The sequence below is a fragment of the Hydractinia symbiolongicarpus genome, chromosome 8 (assembly GCF_029227915.1).
Source record: "Hydractinia symbiolongicarpus strain clone_291-10 chromosome 8, HSymV2.1, whole genome shotgun sequence".
In the NCBI taxonomy this organism is placed as follows: Eukaryota; Metazoa; Cnidaria; class Hydrozoa; order Anthoathecata; family Hydractiniidae; genus Hydractinia; species Hydractinia symbiolongicarpus.
The window spans coordinates 31,191,264-31,217,243 of NC_079882.1; positions in this window are offsets into that span (position 1 = coordinate 31,191,264).

The following is a 25,980-nucleotide window of genomic DNA, read 5'->3' on the forward strand; positions in this document are numbered from 1 at the left end:
AGTTCAAAGTCCAAAATCAGTTCAATTAAGTCCCACAGTAAATCGGTTCACTGTTAAAAGCCATGCAACTTGGTAATATCAGAAACATATCCCTAAATACATGTTGGTACGGATATGTGACGCAACCGTTGTAGCTCAAACAGGCTGATAACGTTAGAAAGACAATAAAATGTAATTTTTGAAACTGTCTCTATTTCTTCAGAGCGCGCTAACGTCTAGGATTGGTCCCACAGTAAAAAATGGCTTATTTATCTACATTTTTTAATAAAGCGCTACCACTGCGCCCAGTGGAAATGCTCTGTTCCAGCAATCATTTCAAGTTAAGAAGAACGTTTTTTCTTGGAGTCCAGTTATCTTATTGATCATATTTCCAGGGTCAAAGTCCACAATCATTTCAATTAAGTCCCACAGTCAATCGTTTCATTGTTAAAAGCGCTGCAACTTAATAGAGTCAGAAAACTAACGCGAAATACATGTTGGTACGAATATGTGACGCAATCGTTGTAACTCAAACGGAGTGATACCGTTACAAAGTCAATGAAATTTAGTTTTCGAAAATGTCTCTATTTCTTCAACGCGAGCTAACGGCTAGGAATGGTCCCACAGTAAAAAATGACTTATTTATCTACATTTTTTAATAAAGCGCTATCACAGCGCCCAGTGTAATCGTTGAGTTCAAGCAATCATGTCAAATAAGGAAGAATGTTATTTCTTGGAGTCCAATTGTCTCATTTATCACATTTATAAGTTCAAAGTTCAAAATCAGTTCTATTAAGTCCCAAAGTAAATTGGTTCACTGTTAAAAGCACTGCAACTTGGTAATATCTGAAAGATATCGCTAAATACATGTTGCTACGAATATGTGACGCAACCGTTGTACTTCAAGCAGACGGATACCGTTAGAAACTCAATGTAATGTAGTTTTTAAAATTGTCTCCATTTCTTCAGCGCGCGCTAACGGCAAAGATTGGTCCCACAGTACAAAATGACATATTTATCTAAATTTCTAAATGAAGCGCTGCCGCAGCGCCTAGTGTAACCGCTGAATTCCAGCAATCATGTCAAAATAAGAAGAATGTTATTTCTTGGAGCCCAATTGTCTCATTTATCACATTTATAAGTTCAAAGTCCACAATCAGTTCAATTAAGTCCCACAGTCAATCGTCTCACTGTTAAAAGCGATGCAACCTGGTAACATCAGAAACATATCGCTAAATACATGTTGGTACGAATATGTGGCGCAACAGTTGTAACTCAAACGGAGTGATACCGTTACAAAGTCAATGAAATTTAATTTTCGAAAATGTCTCTCTTTCTTCAGCGCGAGCTAACGGTTAGGATTGGTCCCACAGTAAAAAATGCTTTATTTATCAAAATTTTTTAATAAAGCGCTACCAAAGCACCCAGTGTAATCGTTGAGTTCAAGCAATCATGTCAAATTAAGAAGAATGCTATTTTTTGAGTCCAGTTGTCTTATTGATCACATTTATAAGTTCAAAGTCCACAATCAGTTCAATTAAGTCCCACAGTTAATCGTTTCACGGTTAAAAGCGATGCAACCTGGTAATATTAGAAACATATCGCTCAATACATGTTGGTACGAATATGTGACGCAACAGTTTTAACTCAAACGGAGTGATACCGTTACTAAGTCAATGAAATTTAATTTTCGAAAATGTCTCTCTTTCTTCAGCGCGAGCTAACGGCTAGGATTGGGCCCACAGTAAGAAATGACTTATTTATCTACATTTTTAAATAAAGCGCTATCACAGCGCCCAGTTTAATCGCTGAGTTACAGCAATCATGTCAAATTGCGAAGACTGTTATTTCTTGGAGTCCAATTGGCTCATTTATCACATTTATAAAGTCAAAGTCCAAAATCAGTTCAATTAATTCCCACAGTCAATCGTTTCACTGTTAAAAGTGATGCAACCTGGTAATATCAGAAACATATCGCTAAATACATGTTGGTACGAATATGTGACGCAACCGTTGTACCTCAAACGGAGTGATACCGTTAGAACGTCAATGAAATAAAATTTTTGAAGCTGTTTCCATTTCCTCAGCGCGATAACGGCTAAGATTGGTCCCACAGTACAGAATGACATATTTATCTAAATTTCTAAATGAAGCATAACCGCAGCACCCAGTGTAACCGCTGAATTCCAGCAATCATGTCAAAATAAGAAGAATGTTATTTCTTGGAGTCCAATTGGCTCATTTATCACATTTATAAGTTCGAAGTCTAAAATCAGTTTAATTAAGTCCCACAGTCAATCGTTTCACTGTTAAAGGCGATGCAACCTGGTAATATCAGAAACATATCGCTAAATACATGTTGGTACGAATATGTGACGCAACCGTTGTAACTCAAACGGAGTGATATCGTTAGAAAGTCAATGAAATAAAGTCTTTGAAACTGTCTCCATTTTCTCATCGCGCGCTAACGTCTAAGATTGGTCCCACAGTACAGAATGACTTATTTATCTAAATTTCTAAATGAAGCGCTACCGCAGCGCCCAGTGTAACCGCTGAATTCCAGCAATCATGTCAAAATAAGAAGAATGTTATTTCTTGGAGTCCAATTGGCTCATTTATCACATTTATAAGCTAAAAGTCCAAAATCAGTTCAATTAAGTTCCACAGGCAATCGTTTCACTGTTAGAAGCGATGCAACCTTATAATATCAGAAACATATCGCTAAATACATGTTGGTATGAATATGTGACGCAACCGTTGTACCTCAAACGGAGTGATACCGTTAGAAAGTCAATTAAATAAAATTTTTGAAGCTGCTTCCATTTCCTCAGCGCGCTAACGGCTAAGATTGGTCCCACAGTACAGAATGACTTATTTATCTACATTTTTAAATAAAGCGCTATCACAGCGCCCAGTTTAATCGCTTAGTTACAGCAATCATGTCAAATTGCGAAGACTGTTATTTCTTGGAGTCCAATTGGCTCATTTATCACATTTATAAAGTCAAAGTCCAAAATCATTTCAAATAAGTCCCACAGTCAATCGTTTCATTGTTAAAAGGGATGCAACCTAGTAGAGTCAGAAAAATGACGCTAAATGCATGTTGGTACGAATATGTGACGCAACAGTTGTAAGTCAAACGGACCGATACTGTTAGAAAGTCAATGAAACGTAATTTTTGAAACTGTCTGTATTTCTTCAGCGTGCGCTATCGTCTAGGATTGGTCCCAGAGTACAAAATGACTTATTCATCTACATTTTTAAATAAAGCGCTATCACAGCGCCCAGTTTAATCGCTGAGTTACAGCAATCATGTCAAATTGCGAAGACTGTTATTTCTTGGAGTCCAATTGGCTCATTTATCACATTTATAAAGTCAAAGTCCAAAATCATTTCAAATAAGTCCCACAGTCAATCGTTTCATTGTTAAAAGGGATGCAACCTAGTAGAGTCAGAAAAATGACGCTAAATGCATGTTGGTACGAATATGTGACGCAACAGTTGTAAGTCAAACGGACCGATACTGTTAGAAAGTCAATGAAACGTAATTTTTGAAACTGTCTGTATTTCTTCAGCGTGCGCTATCGTCTAGGATTGGTCCCAGAGTACAAAATGACTTATTCATCTAAATTTTTTAATGAAGTGCTACAGCAGCGCCCAGTGTAATCGCTGAATTCCAGCAATCGTGTCAAATTAGGGAGAATGTTATTTCTTGGAGACCAATTGTCTCATTTATCACATTTATAAGTTCAAAGTTCAAAATCAGTTCTATTAAGTCCCACAGTAAATTGGTTCACTGTTAAAAGCACTGCAACTTGGTAATATCTGAAAGATATCGCTAAATACATGTTGGTACGAATATGTGACGCAACCGTTGTACTTCAAGTGGACGGATACCGTTAGAAACCCAATGTAATGTAGTTTTTGAAATTGTCTCCATTTCTTCAGCGCGCGCTAACGGCAAAGATTGGTCCCACAGCACAAAATGACTTATTTATCTATATTTTTAGATGAAGCGCTACCGTGGCGCCCAGTGTAATCGCTAAATTCCACAATCATATACAATTAAGAAAAATGTTATTTCTTGGAGTCCAATTGTCTCATTTATCACATTCATAATGTCAAAGTCCAAAATCAGTTCAATTAAGTTCCATAGGCAATCGTTACACTGTTAAAAGCGATGCAACCTTGTAATATCCGAAACATATCGCTAAATACATGTTGGTATGAATATGTGACGCAACCGTTGTACCTCAAACGGAGTGATACCGTTAGAAAGTCAATGAAATAAAGTTTTTGAAGCTGTCTCAATTTCCTCAGCGCGCTAGCGGCTAAGATTGGTCCCACAGTACAGAATGACATATTTATCTAAATTTCTAAATGAAGCGCTGCCGCAGCGCCTAGTGTAACCGCTGAATTCCAGCAATCATGTCAAAATAAGAAGAATGTTATTTCTTGGAGCCCAATTGTCTCATTTATCACATTTATAAGTTCAAAGTCCACAATCAGTTCAATTAAGTCCCACAGTCAATCGTCTCACTGTTAAAAGCGATGCAACCTGGTAACATCAGAAACATATCGCTAAATACATGTTGGTACGAATATGTGGCGCAACAGTTGTAACTCAAACGGAGTGATACCGTTACAAAGTCAATGAAATTTAATTTTCGAAAATGTCTCTCTTTCTTCAGCGCGAGCTAACGGTTAGGATTGGTCCCACAGTAAAAAATGCTTTTTTTATCAAAATTTTTTAATAAAGCGCTACCAAAGCGCCCAGCGAAAATGCTCTGTTCCAGCAATCATTTCAAATTAAGAAGAACGTTTTTTCTTGGAGTCCAGTTGTCTTATTGATCATATTTCTAGGGTCAAAGTCCAAAATCATTTCAATTAAGTCCCACAGTCAATCGTTTCACTGTTAAAAGCGATGCAACCTGGTAATATCAGAAACATATCGCTAAATACATGTTGGTATGAATATGTGACGCAACCGTTGTAACTCAAACGGAGTGATACCGTTACAAAGTCAATGAAATTTAGTTTTTGAAAATGTCTCTATTTCTTCAGCGCGAGCTAACGGCTAGGATTGGTCCCACAGTAAAAAATGACTTATTTATATACATTTTATAATAAAGCGCTATCACAGCGCCCAGTGTAATCGTTGAGTTCAAGCAATCATGTCAAATTAAGAAGAATGCTATTTTTTTGAGTCCAATTGTCTCATTTATTACATTTGTAAGTTCAAAGTCCAAAATCAGTTCAATTAAGTCCCACAGTAAATTGGTTCACTGTTAAAAGCCATGCAACTTGGTAATATCTGAAAGAAATCGCTAAACACATGTTGGTACGATTATGTGACGCGACCGCTGTATTTCAAGCGGACGGATACCGTTAGAAACTCAATGAAATGTAGTTTTTGAAACTGTCTCTATATCTTCAGCGCGTTCTAACGGTTAGGATTGCTCTCACAGTAAAAAATGACTTATTTCTCTAAATTTACAAATGAAGCGCTACCACAGCGCCCACTGTAATCGCTGAGTTCCAGCAACCATGTCAGATGAAGAAGAATGTTCTTTCTTGGAGTCGAATTGGCTCATGTATCACATTTATAAGTTCAAAGGCCAAAATAAGTTCAATTAAGTCCCACAGTTAATCGTTTCACGGTTAAAAGCGATGCAACCTGGTAATATTAGAAACATATCGCTCAATACATGTTGGTACGAATATGTGACGCAACAGTTTTAACTCAAACGGAGTGATACCGTTACAAAGTCAATGAAATTTAATTTTCGAAAATGTCTCTCTTTCTTCAGCGCGAGCTAACGGCTAGGATTGGGCCCACAGTAAGAAATGACTTATTTATCTACATTTTTAAATAAAGCGCTATCACAGCGCCCAGTTTAATCGCTGAGTTACAGCAATCATGTCAAATTGCGAAGACTGTTATTTCTTGGAGTCCAATTGGCTCATTTATCACATTTATAAAGTCAAAGTCCAAAATCAGTTCAATTAATTCCCACAGTCAATCGTTTCACTGTTAAAAGTGATGCAACCTGGTGATATCAGAAACATATCGCTAAATACATGTTGGTACGAATATGTGACGCAACCGTTGTAACTCAAACGGAGTGATATCGTTAGAAAGTCAATAAAATAAAGTCTTTGAAACTGTCTCCATTTTCTCAGCGCGCGCTAACGTCTAAGATTGGTCCCACAGTACAGAATGACTTATTTATCTAAATTTCTAAATGAAGCGCTACCGCAGCGCCCAGTGTAACCGCTGAATTCCAGCAATCATGTCAAAATAAGAAGAATGTTATTTCTTGGAGTCCAATTGGCTCATTTATCACATTTATAAGCGAAAAGTCCAAAATCAGTTCAATTAAGTTCCACAGGCAATCGTTTCACTGTTAGAAGCGATGCAACCTTATAATATCAGAAACATATCGCTAAATACATGTTGGTATGAATATGTGACGCAACCGTTGTACCTCAAACGGAGTGATACCGTTAGAAAGTCAATTAAATAAAATTTTTGAAGCTGCTTCCATTTCCTCAGCGCGCTAACGGCTAAGATTGGTCCCACAGTACAGAATGACTTATTTATCTACATTTTTAAATAAAGCGCTATCACAGCGCCCAGTTTAATCGCTGAGTTACAGCAATCATGTCAAATTGCGAAGACTGTTATTTCTTGGAGTCCAATTGGCTCATTTATCACATTTATAAAGTCAAAGTCCAAAATCATTTCAAATAAGTCCCACAGTCAATCGTTTCATTGTTAAAAGGGATGCAACCTAGTAGAGTCAGAAAAATGACGCTAAATGCATGTTGGTACGAATATGTGACGCAACAGTTGTAAGTCAAACGGACCGATACTGTTAGAAAGTCAATGAAACGTAATTTTTGAAACTGTCTGTATTTCTTCAGCGTGCGCTATCGTCTAGGATTGGTCCCAGAGTACAAAATGACTTATTCATCTAAATTTTTTAATGAAGTGCTACAGCAGCGCCCAGTGTAATCGCTGAATTCCAGCAATCGTGTCAAATTAGGGAGAATGTTATTTCTTGGAGACCAATTGTCTCATTTATCACATTTATAAGTTCAAAGTTCAAAATCAGTTCTATTAAGTCCCACAGTAAATTGGTTCACTGTTAAAAGCACTGCAACTTGGTAATATCTGAAAGATATCGCTAAATACATGTTGGTACGAATATGTGACGCAACCGTTGTACTTCAAGTGGACGGATACCGTTAGAAACCCAATGTAATGTAGTTTTTGAAATTGTCTCCATTTCTTCAGCGCGCGCTAACGGCAAAGATTGGTCCCACAGCACAAAATGACTTATTTATCTATATTTTTAGATGAAGCGCTACCGTAGCGCCCAGTGTAATCGCTAAATTCCACAATCATATACAATTAAGAAAAATGTTATTTCTTGGAGTCCAATTGTCTCATTTATCACATTCATAATGTCAAAGTCCAAAATCAGTTCAATTAAGTTCCATAGGCAATCGTTACACTGTTAAAAGCGATGCAACCTTGTAATATCCGAAACATATCGCTAAATACATGTTGGTATGAATATGTGACGCAACCGTTGTACCTCAAACGGAGTGATACCGTTAGAAAGTCAATGAAATAAAGTTTTTGAAGCTGTCTCAATTTCCTCAGCGCGCTAGCGGCTAAGATTGGTCCCACAGTACAGAATGACATATTTATCTAAATTTCTAAATGAAGCGCTGCCGCAGCGCCTAGTGTAACCGCTGAATTCCAGCAATCATGTCAAAATAAGAAGAATGTTATTTCTTGGAGCCCAATTGTCTCATTTATCACATTTATAAGTTCAAAGTCCACAATCAGTTCAATTAAGTCCCACAGTCAATCGTCTCACTGTTAAAAGCGATGCAGCATGGTAACATCAGAAACATATCGCTAAATACATGTTGGTACGAATATGTGGCGCAACAGTTGTAACTCAAACGGAGTGATACCGTTACAAAGTCAATGAAATTTAATTTTCGAAAATGTCTCTCTTTCTTCAGCGCGAGCTAACGGTTAGGATTGGTCCCACAGTAAAAAATGCTTTTTTTATCAAAATTTTTTAATAAAGCGCTACCAAAGCGCCCAGCGAAAATGCTCTGTTCCAGCAATCATTTCAAATTAAGAAGAACGTTTTTTCTTGGAGTCCAGTTGTCTTATTGATCATATTTCTAGGGTCAAAGTCCAAAATCATTTCAATTAAGTCCCACAGTCAATCGTTTCACTGTTAAAAGCGATGCAACCTGGTAATATCAGAAACATATCGCTAAATACATGTTGGTATGAATATGTGACGCAACCGTTGTAACTCAAACGGAGTGATACCGTTACAAAGTCAATGAAATTTAGTTTTTGAAAATGTCTCTATTTCTTCAGCGCGAGCTAACGGCTAGGATTGGTCCCACAGTAAAAAATGACTTATTTATATACATTTTTTAATAAAGCGCTATCACAGCGCCCAGTGTAATCGTTGAGTTCAAGCATTCATGTCAAATTAAGAAGAATGCTATTTTTTTGAGTCCAATTGTCTCATTTATTACATTTGTAAGTTCAAAGTCCAAAATCAGTTCAATTAAGTCCCACAGTAAATTGGTTCACTGTTAAAAGCCATGCAACTTGGTAATATCTGAAAGAAATCGCTAAACACATGTTGGTACGATTATGTGACGCGACCGCTGTATTTCAAGCGGACGGATACCGTTAGAAACTCAATGAAATGTAGTTTTTGAAACTGTCTCTATATCTTCAGCGCGTTCTAACGGTTAGGATTGCTCTCACAGTAAAAAATGACTTATTTCTCTAAATTTACAAATGAAGCGCTACCACAGCGCCCACTGTAATCGCTGAGTTCCAGCAACCATGTCAGATGAAGAAGAATGTTCCTTCTTGGAGTCGAATTGGCTCATGTATCACATTTATAAGTTCAAAGGCCAAAATAAGTTCAATTAAGTCCCACAGTTAATCGTTTCACGGTTAAAAGCGATGCAACCTGGTAATATTAGAAACATATCGCTCAATACATGTTGGTACGAATATGTGACGCAACAGTTTTAACTCAAACGGAGTGATACCGTTACAAAGTCAATGAAATTTAATTTTCGAAAATGTCTCTTTTTCTTCAGCGCGAGCTAACGGCTAGGATTGGGCCCACAGTAAGAAATGACTTATTTATCTACATTTTTAAATAAAGCGCTATCACAGCGCCCAGTTTAATCGCTGAGTTACAGCAATCATGTCAAATTGCGAAGACTGTTATTTCTTGGAGTCCAATTGGCTCATTTATCACATTTATAAAGTCAAAGTCCAAAATCAGTTCAATTAATTCCCACAGTCAATCGTTTCACTGTTAAAAGTGATGCAACCTGGTAATATCAGAAACATATCGCTAAATACATGTTGGTACGAATATGTGACCCAACCGTTGTAAGTCAAACGGAGTGATATCGTTAGAAAGTCAATGAAATAAAGTTTTTGAAACTGTCTCCATTTTTTCAGCGCGCGCTAACGTCTAAGATTGGTCCCACAGTACAGAATGACTTATTTATCTAAATTTCTAAATGAAACGCTACCGCAGCGCCCAGTATAACCGCTGAATTCCAGCAATCATGTCAAAATAAGAAGAATTTTATTTCTTGGAGTCCAATTGTCTCATTTATCACATTTATAAGTTCAAAGTCCAAAATCAGTTCAATTAAGTTCCACAGGCAATCGTTTCACTGTTAAAAGCGACGCAACCTTATAATATCAGAAACATATCGCTAAATACATGTTGGTATGAATATATGACGCAACCGTTGTACCTCAAACGGAGTGATACCGTTAGAAAGTCAATGAAATAAAATTTTTGAAGCTGTTTCCATTTCCTCAGCGCGATAACGGCTAAGATTGGTCCCACAGTACAGAATGACATATTTATCTAAATTTCTAAATGAAGCATAACCGCAGCGCCCAGTGTAACCGCTGAATTCCAGCAATCATGTCAAAATAAGAAGAATGTTATTTCTTGGAGTCCAATTGGCTCATTTATCACATTTATAAGTTCGAAGTCTAAAATCAGTTCAATTAAGTCCCACAGTCAATCGTTTCACTGTTAAAGGCGATGCAACCTGGTAATATCAGAAACATATCGCTAAATACATGTTGGTACGAATATGTGACGCAACCGTTGTAACTCAAACGGAGTGATATCGTTAGAAAGTCAATGAAATAAAGTTTTTGAAACTGTCTCCATTTTCTCAGCGCGCGCTAACGTCTAAGATTGGTCCCACAGTACAGAATGACTTATTTATCTAAATTTTTAAATAAAGCGCTATCACAGCGCCCAGTTTAATCGCTGAGTTACAGCAATCATGTCAAATTGCGAAGACTGTTATTTCTTGGAGTCCAATTGGCTCATTTATCACATTTATAAAGTCAAAGTCCAAAATCAGTTCAATTAAGTCCCACAGTCAATCGTTTCACTGTTAAAAGTGATGCAACCTGGTAATATCAGAAACATATCGCTAAATACATGTTAGTACGAATATGTGACGCAACCGTTGTAACTCAAACGGAGTGATATCGTTAGAAAGTCAATGAAATAAAGTTTTTGAAACTGTCTCTCTTTCTTCAGCGCGAGGTAACGGTTAGGATTGGTCCCACAGTAAAAAATGCTTTATTTATCAAAATTTTTTAATAAAGCGCTAGCACAGCGCCCAGCGAAAATGCTCTGTTCCAGCAATCATTTCAAATTAAGAAGAACGTTTTTTCTTAGAGTCCAGTTGTCTTATTGATCATATTTCTAGGGTCAAAGTCCAAAATCATTTTAATTAAGTCCCACAGTCAATCGTTTCACTGTTAAAAGCTATGCAACCTGGTAATATCAGAAACATATCGCTCAATACATGTTGGTACGAATATGTGACGCAACAGTTTTAACTCAAACGGAGTGATACCGTTACAAAGTCAATGAAATTTAATTTTCGAAAATGTCTCTCTTTCTTCAGCGCGAGCTAACGGCTAGGATTGGTCCCACAGTAAGAAATGACTTATTTATCTACATTTTTAAATAAAGCGCTATCACAGCGCCCAGTTTAATCGCTGAGTTACAGCAATCATGTCAAATTGCGAAGACTGTTATTTCTTGGAGTCCAATTGGCTCATTTATCACATTTATAAAGTCAAAGTCCAAAATCAGTTCAATTAATTCCCACAGTCAATCGTTTCACTGTTAAAAGTGATGCAACCTGGTAATATCAGAAACATATCGCTAAATACATGTTGGTACGAATATGTGACCCAACCGTTGTAAGTCAAACGGAGTGATATCGTTAGAAAGTCAATGAAATAAAGTTTTTGAAACTGTCTCCATTTTTTCAGCGCGCGCTAACGTCTAAGATTGGTCCCACAGTACAGAATGACTTATTTATCTAAATTTCTAAATGAAACGCTACCGCAGCGCCCAGTGTAACCGCTGAATTCCAGCAATCATGTCAAAATAAGAAGAATGTTATTTCTTGGAGTCCAATTGGCTCATTTATCACATTTATAAGCTAAAAGTCCAAAATCAGTTCAATTAAGTTCCACAGGCAATCGTTTCACTGTTAAAAGCGATGCAACCTTATAATATCAGAAACATATCGCTAAATACATGTTGGTATGAATATGTGACGCAACCGTTGTAACTCAAACGGAGTGATACCGTTACAAAGTCAATGAAATTTAGTTTTTGAAAATGTCTCTATTTCTTCAGCGCGAGGTAACGGTTAGGATTGGTCCCACAGTAAAAAATGCTTTATTTATCAAAATTTTTTAATAAAGCGCTAGCACAGCGCCCAGCGAAAATGCTCTGTTCCAGCAATCATTTCAAATTAAGAAGAACGTTTTTTCTTAGAGTCCAGTTGTCTTATTGATCATATTTCTAGGGTCAAAGTCCAAAATCATTTTAATTAAGTCCCACAGTCAATCGTTTCACTGTTAAAAGCGATGCAACCTGGTAATATCAGAAACACATCGCTAAATACATGTTGGTATGAATATGTGACGCAACCGTTGTAACTCAAACGGAGTGATACCGTTACAAAGTCAATGAAATTTAGTTTTTGAAAATGTCTCTATTTCTTCAGCGCGAGCTAACGGCTAGGATTGGTCCCACAGTAAAAAATGACTTATTTATATACATTTTTTAATAAAGCGCTATCACAGCGCCCAGTGTAATCGTTGAGTTCAAGCAATCATGTCAAATTAAGAAGAATGCTATTTTTTTGAGTCCAATTGTCTCATTTATCACATTTATAAGTTCAAAGTCCAAAATCAGTTCAATTAAGTCCCACAGTGAATTGGTTCACTGTTAAAACCCATGCAACTTGGTAATATCTGAAAGAAATCGCTAAACACATGTTGGTACGATTATGTGACGCAACCGTTGTAACTCAAACGGAGTGATACCGTTAGAAAGTCAATGAAATAAAATTTTTGAAGCTGTTTCCATTTCCTCAGCGCGATAACGGCTAAGATTGGTCCCACAGTACAGAATGACATATTTATCTAAATTTCTAAATGAAGCATAACCGCAGCGCCCAGTGTAACCGCTGAATTCCAGCAATCATGTCAAAATAAGAAGAATGTTATTTCTTGGAGTCCAATTGGCTCATTTATCACATTTATAAGTTCGAAGTCTAAAATCAGTTCAATTAAGTCCCACAGTCAATCGTTTCACTGTTAAAGGCGATGCAACCTGGTAATATCAGAAACATATCGCTAAATACATGTTGGTACGAATATGTGACGCAACCGTTGTAACTCAAACGGAGTGATATCGTTAGAAAGTCAATGAAATAAAGTTTTTGAAACTGTCTCCATTTTCTCAGCGCGCGCTAACGTCTAAGATTGGTCCCACAGTACAGAATGACTTATTTATCTAAATTTCTAAATGAAGCGCTACCGCAGCGCCCAGTGTAACCGCTGAATTCCAGCAATCATGTCAAAATAAGAAGAATGTTATTTCTTGGAGTCCAATTGGCTCATTTATCACATTTATAAGCTAAAAGTCCAAAATCAGTTCAATTAAGTTCCACAGGCAATCGTTTCACTGTTAGAAGCGATGCAACCTTATAATATCAGAAACATATCGCTAAATACATGTTGGTATGAATATGTGACGCAACCGTTGTACCTCAAACGGAGTGATACCGTTAGAAAGTCAATTAAATAAAATTTTTGAAGCTGTTTCCATTTCCTCAGCGCGCTAACGGCTAAGATTGGTCCCACAGTACAGAATGACTTATTTATCTACATTTTTAAATAAAGCGCTATCACAGCGCCCAGTTTAATCGCTGAGTTACAGCAATCATGTCAAATTGCGAAGACTGTTATTTCTTGGAGTCCAATTGGCTCATTTATCACATTTATAAAGTCAAAGTCCAAAATCAGTTCAATTAAGTCCCACAGTCAATTGTTTCACTGTTAAAAGTGATGCAACCTGGTAATATCAGAAACATATCGCTAAATACATGTTAGTACGAATATGTGACGCAACCGTTGTAACTCAAACGGAGTGATATCGTTAGAAAGTCAATGAAATAAAGTTTTTGAAACTGTCTCTCTTTCTTCAGCGCGAGCTAACGGTTAGGATTGGTCCCACAGTAAAAAATGCTTTATTTATCAAAATGTTTTAATAAAGCGCTAGCACAGCGCCCAGCGAAAATGCTCTGTTCCAGCAATCATTTCAAATTAAGAAGAACGTTTTTTCTTAGAGTCCAGTTGTCTTATTGATCATATTTCTAGGGTCAAAGTCCAAAATCATTTTAATTAAGTCCCACAGTCAATCGTTTCACTGTTAAAAGCGATGCAACCTGGTAATATCAGAAACATATCGCTCAATACATGTTGGTACGAATATGTGACGCAACAGTTTTAACTCAAACGGAGTGATACCGTTACAAAGTCAATGAAATTTAATTTTCGAAAATGTCTCTCTTTCTTCAGCGCGAGCTAACGGCTAGGATTGGTCCCACAGTAAGAAATGACTTATTTATCTACATTTTTAAATAAAGCGCTATCACAGCGCCCAGTTTAATCGCTGAGTTACAGCAATCATGTCAAATTGCGAAGACTGTTATTTCTTGGAGTCCAATTGGCTCATTTATCACATTTATAAAGTCAAAGTCCAAAATCAGTTCAATTAATTCCCACAGTCAATCGTTTCACTGTTGAAAGTGATGCAACCTGGTAATATCAGAAACATATCGCTAAATACATGTTGGTACGAATATGTGACCCAACCGTTGTAAGTCAAACGGAGTGATATCGATAGAAAGTCAATGAAATAAAGTTTTTGAAACTGTCTCCATTTTTTCAGCGCACGCTAACGTCTAAGATTGGTCCCACAGTACAGAATGACTTATTTATCTAAATTTCTAAATGAAACGCTACCGCAGCGCCCAGTGTAACCGCTGAATTCCAGCAATCATGTCAAAATAAGAAGAATGTTATTTCTTGGAGTCCAATTGGCTCATTTATCACATTTATAAGCTAAAAGTCCAAAATCAGTTCAATTAAGTTCCACAGGCAATCGTTTCACTGTTAAAAGCGATGCAACCTTATAATATCAGAAACATATCGCTAAATACATGTTGGTATGAATATGTGACGCAACCGTTGTACCTCAAACGGAGTGATACCGTTAGAAAGTCAATTAAATAAAATTTTTGAAGCTGTTTCCATTTCCTCAGCGCGCTAACTGCTAAGATTGGTCCCACAGTACAGAATGACTTATTTATCTACATTTTTAAGTAAAGCGCTATCACAGCGCCCAGTTTAATCGCTGAGTTACAGCAATCATGTCAAATTGCGAAGTCTGTTATTTCTTGGAGTCCAATTGGCTCATTTATCACATTTATAAAGTCAAAGTCCAAAATCAGTTCAATTAAGTCCCACAGTCAATCGTTTCACTGTTAAAAGTGATGCAACCTGGTAATATCAGAAACATATCGCTAAATACATGTTAGTACGAATATGTGACGCAACCGTTGTAACTCAAACGGAGTGATATCGTTAGAAAGTCAATGAAATAAAGTTTTTGAAACTGTCTCTCTTTCTTCAGCGCGAGCTAACGGTTAGGATTGGTCCCACAGTAAAAAATGCTTTATTTATCAAAATTTTTTAATAAAGCGCTACCACAGCGCCCAGCGAAAATGCTCTGTTCCAGCAATCATTTCAAATTAAGAAGAACGTTTTTTCTTGGAGTCCAGTTGTCTTATTGATCATATTTCTAGGGTCAAAGTCCAAAATCATTTTAATTAAGTCCCACAGTCAATCGTTTCACTGTTAAAAGCAATGCAACCTGGTAATATCAGAAACACATCGCTAAATACATGTTGGTATGAATATGTGACGCAACCGTTGTAACTCAAACGGAGTGATACCGTTACAAAGTCAATGAAATTTAGTTTTGAAAATGTCTCTATTTCTTCAGCGCGAGCTAACGGCTAGGATTGGTCCCACAGTAAAAAATGACTTATTTATATACATTTTTTAATAAAGCGCTATCACAGCGCCCAGTGTAATCGTTGAGTTCAAGCAATCATGTCAAATTAAGAAGAATGCTATTTTTTTGAGTCCAATTGTCTCATTTATCACATTTATAAGTTCAAAGTCCAAAATCAGTTCAATTAAGTCCCACAGTAAATTGGTTCACTGTTAAAACCCATGCAACTTGGTAATATCTGAAAGAAATCGCTAAACACATGTTGGTACGATTATGTGACGCAACCGTTGTAACTCAAACGGAGTGATATCGTTAGAAAGTCAATGAAATAAAGTTTTTGAAACTGTCTCTATATCTTCAGCGCGTTCTAACGGTTAGGATTGGTCCCACAGTAAGGAATGACTTATTTATCTACATTTTTAAATAAAGCGCTATCACGGCGCCCAGTTTAATCGCTGAGTTACAGCAATCATGTCAAATTGCGAAGACTGTTATTTCTTGGAGTCCAATTGGCTCATTTATCACATTTATAAGTTCGAAGTCTAAAATCAGTTCAATTAAGTCCCACAGTCAATCGTTTCACTGTTAAATGCGATGCAACCTGGTAATATCAGAAACATATCGCTAAATACATGTTGGTACGAATATGTGACGCAACCGTTGTAACTCAAACGGAGTGATATCGTTAGAAAGTCAATGAAATGAAGTTTTTGAAACTGTCTCCATTTTCTCAGCGCGCGCTAACGTCTAAGATTGGTCCCACAGTACAGAATGACTTATTTATCTAAATTTCTAAATGAAGCGCTACCGCAGCGCCCAGTGTAACCGCTGAATTCCAGCAATCATGTCAAAATAAGAAGAATGTTATTTCTTGGAGTCCAATTGGCTCATTTATCACATTTATAAGCTAAAAGTCCAAAATCAGTTCAATTAAGTTCCACAGGCAATCGTTTTACTGTTAAAAGCGATGCAACCTTATAATATCAGAAACATATCGCTAAATACATGTTGGTATGAATATGTGACGCAACCGTTGTACCTCAAACGGAGTGATACCGTTAGAAAGTCAATGAAATAAAAATTTTGAAGCTGTTTCCATTTCCTCAGCGCGCTAACGGCTAAGATTGGTCCCACAGTACAGAATGACTTATTTATCTACATTTTTAAATAAAGCGCTACCACAGCGCCCAGCGAAAATGCTCTGTTCCAGCAATCATTTCAAATTAAGAAGAACGTTTTTTCTTGGAGTCCAGTTGTCTTATTGATCATATTTCTAGGGTCAAAGTCCAAAATCATTTCAATTAAGTCCCACAGTCAATCGTTTCACTGTTAAAAGCGATGCAACCTGGTAATATCAGAAACATATCGCTAAATACATGTTGGTATGAATATGTGACGCAACCGTTGTAACTCAAACGGAGTGATACCGTTAGAAAGTCAATTAAATAAAATTTTTGAAGCTGTTTCCATTTCCTCAGCGCGCTAACGGCTAAGATTGGTCCCACAGTACAGAATGACTTATTTATCTGCATTTTTAAGTAAAGCGCTATCACAGCGCCCAGTTTAATCGCTGAGTTACAGCAATCATGTCAAATTGCGAAGACTGTTATTTCTTGGAGTCCAATTGGCTCATTTATCACATTTATAAAGTCAAAGTCCAAAATCAGTTCAATTAAGTCCCACAGTCAATCGTTTCACTGTTAAAAGTGATGCAACCTGGTAATATCAGAAACATATCGCTAAATACATGTTAGTACGAATATGTGACGCAACCGTTGTAACTCAAACGGAGTGATATCGTTAGAAAGTCAATGAAATAAAGTTTTTGAAACTGTCTCTCTTTCTTCAGCGCGAGCTAACGGTTAGGATTGGTCCCACAGTAAAAAATGCTTTATTTATCAAAATTTTTTAATAAAGCGCTACCACAGCGCCCAGCGAAAATGCTCTGTTCCAGCAATCATTTCAAATTAAGAAGAACGTTTTTTCTTGGAGTCCAGTTGTCTTATTGATCATATTTCTAGGGTCAAAGTCCAAAATCATTTTAATTAAGTCCCACAGTCAATCGTTTCACTGTTAAAAGCAATGCAACCTGGGAATATCAGAAACACATCGCTAAATACATGTTGGTATGAATATGTGACGCAACCGTTGTAACTCAAACGGAGTGATACCGTTACAAAGTCAATGAAATTTAGTTTTTGAAAATGTCTCTATTTCTTCAGCGCGAGCTAACGGCTAGGATTGGTCCCACAGTAAAAAATGACTTATTTATATACATTTTTTAATAAAGCGCTATCACAGCGCCCAGTGTAATCGTTGAGTTCAAGCAATCATGTCAAATTAAGAAGAATGCTATTTTTTTGAGTCCAATTGTCTCATTTATCACATTTATAAGTTCAAAGTCCAAAATCAGTTCAATTAAGTCCCACAGTAAATTGGTTCACTGTTAAAACCCATGCAACTTGGTAATATCTGAAAGAAATCGCTAAACACATGTTGGTACGATTATGTGACGCAACCGTTGTAACTCAAACGGAGTGATATCGTTAGAAAGTCAATGAAATAAAGTTTTTGAAACTGTCTCTATATCTTCAGCGCGTTCTAACGGTTAGGATTGGTCCCACAGTAAGGAATGACTTATTTATCTACATTTTTAAATAAAGCGCTATCACGGCGCCCAGTTTAATCGCTGAGTTACAGCAATCATGTCAAATTGCGAAGACTGTTATTTCTTGGAGTCCAATTGGCTCATTTATCACATTTATAAAGTCAAAGTCCAAAATAAGTTCAATTAAGTCCCACAGTCAATCGTTTCACTGTTAAAAGTGATGCAATCTGGTAATATCAGAAACATATCGCTAAATACATGTTGGTACGAATATGTGACGCAACCGTTGTAACTCAAACGGAGTGATATCGTTAGAAAGTCAATGAAATAAAGTTTTTGAAACTGTCTCCATTTTTTCCGCGCGCGCTAACGTCTAAGATTGGTCCTACAGTACAGAATGACTTATTTATCTAAATTTCAAAATGAAGCATAACCGCAGCGCCCAGTGTAACCGCTGAATTCCAGCAATCATGTCAAAATAAGAAGAATGTTATTTCTTGGAGTCCAATTGGCTCATTTATCACATTTATAAGTTCGAAGTCTAAAATCAGTTCAATTAAGTCCCACAGTCAATCGTTTCACTGTTAAATGCGATGCAACCTGGTAATATCAGAAACATATCGCTAAATACATGTTGGTACGAATATGTGACGCAACCGTTGTAACTCAAACGGAGTGATATCGTTAGAAAGTCAATGAAATGAAGTTTTTGAAACTGTCTCCATTTTCTCAGCGCGCGCTAACGTCTAAGATTGGTCCCACAGTACAGAATGACTTATTTATCTAAATTTCTAAATGAAGCGCTACCGCAGCGCCCAGTGTAACCGCTGAATTCCAGCAATCATGTCAAAATAAGAAGAATGTTATTTCTTGGAGTCCAATTGGCTCATTTATCACATTTATAAGCTAAAAGTCCAAAATCAGTTCAATTAAGTTCCACAGGCAATCGTTTTACTGTTAAAAGCGATGCAACCTTATAATATCAGAAACATATCGCTAAATACATGTTGGTATGAATATGTGACGCAACCGTTGTACCTCAAACGGAGTGATACCGTTAGAAAGTCAATGAAATAAAAATTTTGAAGCTGTTTCCATTTCCTCAGCGCGCTAACGGCTAAGATTGGTCCCACAGTACAGAATGACTTATTTATCTACATTTTTAAATAAAGCGCTACCACAGCGCCCAGCGAAAATGCTCTGTTCCAGCAATCATTTCAAATTAAGAAGAACGTTTTTTCTTGGAGTCCAGTTGTCTTATTGATCATATTTCTAGGGTCAAAGTCCAAAATCATTTCAATTAAGTCCCACAGTCAATCGTTTCACTGTTAAAAGCGACGCAACCTGGTAATATCAGAAACATATCGCTAAATACATGTTGGTATGAATATGTGACGCAACCGTTGTAACTCAAACGGAGTGATACCGTTACAAAGTCAATGAAATTTAGTTTTTGAAAATGTCTCTATTTCTTCAGCGCGAGCTAACGGCTAGGATTGGTCCCACAGTAAAAAATGACTTATTTATATACATTTTTTAATAAAGCGCTATCACAGCGCCCAGTGTAATCGTTGAGTTCAAGCAATCATGTCAAATTAAGAAGAATGCTATTTTTTTGAGTCCAATTGTCTCATTTATCACATTTATAAGTTCAAAGTCCAAAATCAGTTCAATTAAGTTCCACAGGCAATCGTTTCACTGTTAAAAGCGACGCAACCTTATAATATCAGAAACATATCGCTAAATACATGTTGGTATGAATATCTGACGCAACCGTTGTACCTCAAACGGAGTGATACCGTTAGAAAGTCAATGAAATAAAATTTTTGAGGCTGTTTCCATTTCCTCAGCGCGATAACGGCTAAGATTGGTCCCACAGTACAGAATGACATATTTATCTAAATTTCTAAATGAAGCATAACCGCAGCGCCCAGTGTAACCGCTGAATTCTAGCAATCATGTCAAAATAAGAAGAATGTTATTTCTTGGAGTCCAATTGGCTCATTTATCACATTTATAAAGTCAAAGTCCAAAATAAGTTCAATTAAGTCCCACTGTTAGTCCCATTTATAAAGTCAAAGTCCAAAATAAGTTCAATTAAGTCCCACTGTTAAAAGTGATGCAACCTGGTAATATCAGAAACATATAGCTAAATACATGTTGGTATGAATATGTGACGCAACCGTTGTAACTCAAACGGAGTGATACCGTTACAAAGTCAATGAAATTTAGTTTTTGAAAATGTCTCTATTTCTTCAGCGCGAGCTAACGGCTAGGATTGGTCCCACAGTAAAAAATGACTTATTTATATACATTTTTTAATAAAGCGCTATCACAGCGCCCAGTGTAATCGTTGAGTTCAAGCAATCATGTCAAAATAAGAAGAATGCTATTTTTTTGAGTCAAATTGTCTCATTTATCACATTTATAAGTTCAAAGTCCAAAATCAGTTCAATTAAGTCCCACAGTAAATTGGTTCACTGTTAAAACCCATGCAACTTGGTAATATCTGAAAGAAATCGCTAAACACATGTTGGTACGATTATGTGACGCAACCGTTGTAACTCAAACGGAGTGATATCGTTAGAAAGTCAATGAAATAAAGTTTTTGAAACTGTCTCTATATCTTCAGCGCGTTCTAACGGTTAGGATTGCTCCCACAGTAAAAAATGACTTATTTATCTAAATTTATAAATGAAGCGCTACCACAGCGCCCACTGTAATCGCTGAGTTCTAGCAACCATGTCAGATGAAGAAGAATGTTCTTTCTTGGAGTCGAATTGGCTCATGTATCACATTTATAAGTTCAAAGTCCAAAATAAGTTCAATTAAGTCCCACAGTTAATCGTTTCACGGTTAAAAGCGATGCAACCTGGTAATATTAGAAACATATCGCTCAATACATGTTGGTACGAATATGTGACGCAACAGTTTTAACTCAAACGGTGTGATACCGTTACAAAGTCAATGAAATTTAATTTTCGAAAATGTCTCTCTTTCTTCAGCGCGAGCTAACGCCTAGGATTGGTCCCACAGTACAGAATGACTTATTTATCTACATTTTTAAATAAAGCGCTATCACAGCGCCCAGTTTAATCGCTGAGTTACAGCAATCATGTCAAATTGCGAAGACTGTTATTTCTTGGAGTCCAATTGGCTCATTTATCACATTTATAAAGTCAAAGTCCAAAATCAGTTCAATTAAGTCCCACAGTCAATCGTTTCACTGTTAAAAGTGATGCAACCTGGTAATATCAGAAACATATCGCTAAATACATGTTAGTACGAATATGTGACACCACCGTTGTAACTCAAACGGAGTGATATCGTTAGAAAGTCAATGAAATAAAGTTTTTGAAACTGTCTCTCTTTCTTCAGCGCGAGCTAACGGTTAGGATTGGTCCCACAGTAAAAAATGCTTTATTTATCAAAATATTTTAATAAAGCGCTACCACAGCGCCCAGCGAAAATGCTCTGTTCCAGCAATCATTTCAAATTAAGAAGAACGTTTTTTCTTGGAGTCCAGTTGTCTTATTGATCATATTTCTAGGTACAAAGTCCAAAATCATTTTAATTAAGTCCCACAGTCAATCGTTTCACTGTTAAAAGCAATGCAACCTGGTAATATCAGAAACACATCGCTAAATACATGTTGGTATGAATATGTGACGCAACCGTTGTAACTCAAACGGAGTGATACCGTTACAAAGTCAATGAAATTTAGTTTTTAAAAATGTCTCTATTTCTTCAACGCAAGCTAACGGCTAGGATTGGTCCCACAGTAAAAAATGACTTATTTATATACATTTTTTAATAAAGCGCTATCACAGCGCCCAGTGTAATCGTTGAGTTCAAGCAATCATGTCAAATTAAGAAGAATGCTATTTTTTTGAGTCCAATTGTCTCATTTATCACATTTATAAGTTCAAAGTCCAAAATCAGTTCAATTAAGTCCCACAGTAAATTGGTTCACTGTTAAAACCCATGCAACTTGGTAATATCTGAAAGAAATCGCTAAACACATGTTGGTACGATTATGTGACGCAACCGTTGTAACTCAAACGGAGTGATATCGTTAGAAAGTCAATGAAATAAAGTTTTTGAAACTGTCTCTATATCTTCAGCGCGTTCTAACGGTTAGGATTGGTCCCACAGTAAGGAATGACTTATTTATCTACATTTTTAAATAAAGCGCTATCACGGCGCCCAGTTTAATCGCTGAGTTACAGCAATCATGTCAAATTGCGAAGACTGTTATTTCTTGGAGTCCAATTGGCTCATTTATCACATTTATAAAGTCAAAGTCCAAAATAAGTTCAATTAAGTCCCACAGTCAATCGTTTCACTGTTAAAAGTGATGCAATCTGGTAATATCAGAAACATATCGCTAAATACATGTTGGTACGAATATGTGACGCAACCGTTGTAACTCAAACGGAGTGATATCGTTAGAAAGTAAATGAAATAAAGTTTTTGAAACTGTCTCCATTTTTTCCGCGCGCGCTAACGTCTGAGATTGGTCCTACAGTACAGAATGACTTATTTATCTAAATTTCAAAATGAAGCATAACCGCTGAATTCCAGCAATCATGTCAAAATAAGAAGAATGTTAATTCTTGGAGTCCAATTGGCTCATTTATCACATTTATAAGTTCGAAGTCTAAAATCAGTTCAATTAAGTCCCACAGTCAATCGTTTCACTGTTAAATGCGATGCAACCTGGTAATAAAAGAAACATATCGCTAAATACATGTTGGTACGAATATGTGACGCAACCGTTGTAACTCAAACGGAGTGATATCGTTAGAAAGTCAATGAAATGAAGTTTTTGAAACTGTCTCCATTTTCTCAGCGCGCGCTAACGTCTAAGATTGGTCCCACAGTACAGAATCACTTATTTATCTAAATTTCTAAATGAAGCGCTACCGCAGCGCCCAGTGTAACCGCTGAATTCCAGCAATCATGTCAAAATAAGAAGAATGTTATTTCTTGGAGTCCAATTGGCTCATTTATCACATTTATAAGCTAAAAGTCCAAAATCAGTCCAATTAAGTTCCACAGGCAATCGTTTTACTGTTAAAAGCGATGCAACCTTATAATATCAGAAACATATCGCTAAATACATGTTGGTATGAATATGTGACGCTACCGTTGTACCTCAAACGGAGTGATACCGTTAGAAAGTCAATGAAATAAAATTTTTGAAGCTGTTTCCATTTCCTCAGCGCGCTAACGGCTAAGATTGGTCCCACAGTACAGAATGACTTATTTATCTACATTTTTAAATAAAGCGCTACCACAGCGCCCAGCGAAAATGCTCTGTTCCAGCAATCATTTCAAATTAAGAAGAACGTTTTTTCTTGGAGTCCAGTTGTCTTATTGATCATATTTCTAGGGTCAAAGTCCAAAATCTTTTCAATTAAGTCCCACAGTCAATCGTTTCACTGTTAAAAGCGATGCAACCTGGTAATATCAGAAACATATCGCTAAATACATGTTGGTATGAATATGTGACGCAACCGTTGTAACTCAAACGGAGTGATACCGTTACAAAGTCAATGAAATTTAGTTTTTGAAAATGTCTCTATTTCTTCAGCGCGAGCTAACGGCTAGGATTGGTCCCACAGTAAAAAATGACTTATTTATATACATTTTTTAATAAAGCGCTATTACAGCGCCCAGTGTAATCGTTGAGTTCAAGCAATCATGTCAAATTAAGAAGAATGCTATTTTTTTGAGTCCAATTATCTCATTTATCACATTTATAAGTTCAAAGTCCAAAATCAGTTCAATTAAGTTCCACAGGCAATCGTTTCACTGTTAAAAGCGACGCAACCTTATAATATCAGAAACATATCGCTAAATACATGTTGGTATGAATATCTGACGCAACCGTTGTACCTCAAACGGAGTGATACCGTTAGAAAGTCAATGAAATAAAATTTTTGAGGCTGTTTCCATTTCCTCAGCGCGATAACGGCTAAGATTGGTCCCACAGTACAGAATGACATATTTATCTAAATTTCTAAATGAAGCATAACCGCAGCGCCCATGGTAACCGCTGAATTCTAGCAATCATGTCAAAATAAGAAGAATGTTATTTCTTGGAGTCCAATTGGCTCATTTATCACATTTATAAAGTCAAAGTCCAGAATAAGTTCAATTAAGTCCCACAGTCAATCGTTTCACTGTTAAAAGTGATGCAACCTGGTAATATCAGAAACATATAGCTAAATACATGTTGGTATGAATATGTGACGCAACCGTTGTAACTCAAACGGAGTGATACCGTTACAAAGTCAATGAAATTTAGTTTTTGAAAATGTCTCTATTTCTTCAGCGCGAGCTAACGGCTAGGATTGGTCCCACAGTAAAAAATGACTTATTTATATACATTTTTTAATAAAGCGCTATCACAGCGCCCAGTGTAATCGTTGAGTTCAAGCAATCATGTCAAATTAAGAAGAATGCTATTTTTTTGAGTCAAATTGTCTCATTTATCACATTTATAAGTTCAAAGTCCAAAATCAGTTCAATTAAGTCCCACAGTAAATTGGTTCACTGTTAAAACCCATGCAACTTGGTAATATCTGAAAGAAATCGCTAAACACATGTTGGTACGATTATGTGACGCAACCGTTGTAACTCAAACGGAGTGATATCGTTAGAAAGTCAATGAAATAAAGTTTTTGAAACTGTCTCTATATCTTCAGCGCGTTCTAACGGTTAGGATTGCTCCCACAGTAAAAAATGACTTATTTATCTAAATTTATAAATGAAGCGCTACCACAGCGCCCACTGTAATCGCTGAGTTCTAGCAACCATGTCAGATGAAGAAGAATGTTCTTTCTTGGAGTCGAATTGGCTCATGTATCACATTTATAAGTTCAAAGTCCAAAATAAGTTCAATTAAGTCCCACAGTTAATCGTTTCACGGTTAAAAGCGATGCAACCTGGTAATATTAGAAACATATCGCTCAATACATGTTGGTACGAATATGTGACGCAACAGTTTTAACTCAAACGGTGTGATACCGTTACAAAGTCAATGAAATTTAATTTTTGAAAATGTCTCTCTTTCTTCAGCGCGAGCTAACGCCTAGGATTGGTCCCACAGTAAGGAATGACTTATTTATCTACATTTTTAAATAAAGCGCTATCACGGCGCCCAGTTTAATCGCTGAGTTACAGCAATCATGTCAAATTGCGAAGACTGTTATTTCTTGGAGTCCAATTGGCTCATTTATCCCATTTATAAAGTCAAAGTCCAAAATAAGTTCAATTAAGTCCCACAGTCAATCGTTTCACTGTTAAAAGTGATGCAACCTGGTAATATCAGAAACATATCGCTAAATACATGTTGGTACGAATATGTGACGCAACCGTAGTAACTCAAACGGAGTGATATCGTTAGAAAGTCAATGAAATAAAGTTTTTGAAACTGTCTCCATTTTTTCAGCGCGCGCTAACGTCTAAGATTGGTCCCACAGTACAGAATGACTTATTTATCTAAATTTCTAAATGAAGCATAACCGCAGCGCCCAGTGTAACCGCTGAATTCCAGCAATCATGTCAAAATAAGAAGAATGTTATTTCTTGGAGTCCAATTGGCTCATTTATCACATTTATAAGTTCGAAGTCTATAATCAGTTCAATTAAGTCCCACAGTCAATCGTTTCACTGTTAAATACGATGCAACCTGGTAATATCAGAAACATATCGCTAAATACATGTTGGTACGAATATGTGACGCAACCGTTGTAACTCAAACGGAGTGATATCGTTAGAAAGTCAACGAAATAAAGTTTTTGAAACTGTCTCCATTTTCTCAGCGCGCGCTAACGTCTAAGATTGGTCCCACAGTACAGAATGACTTATTTACCTAAA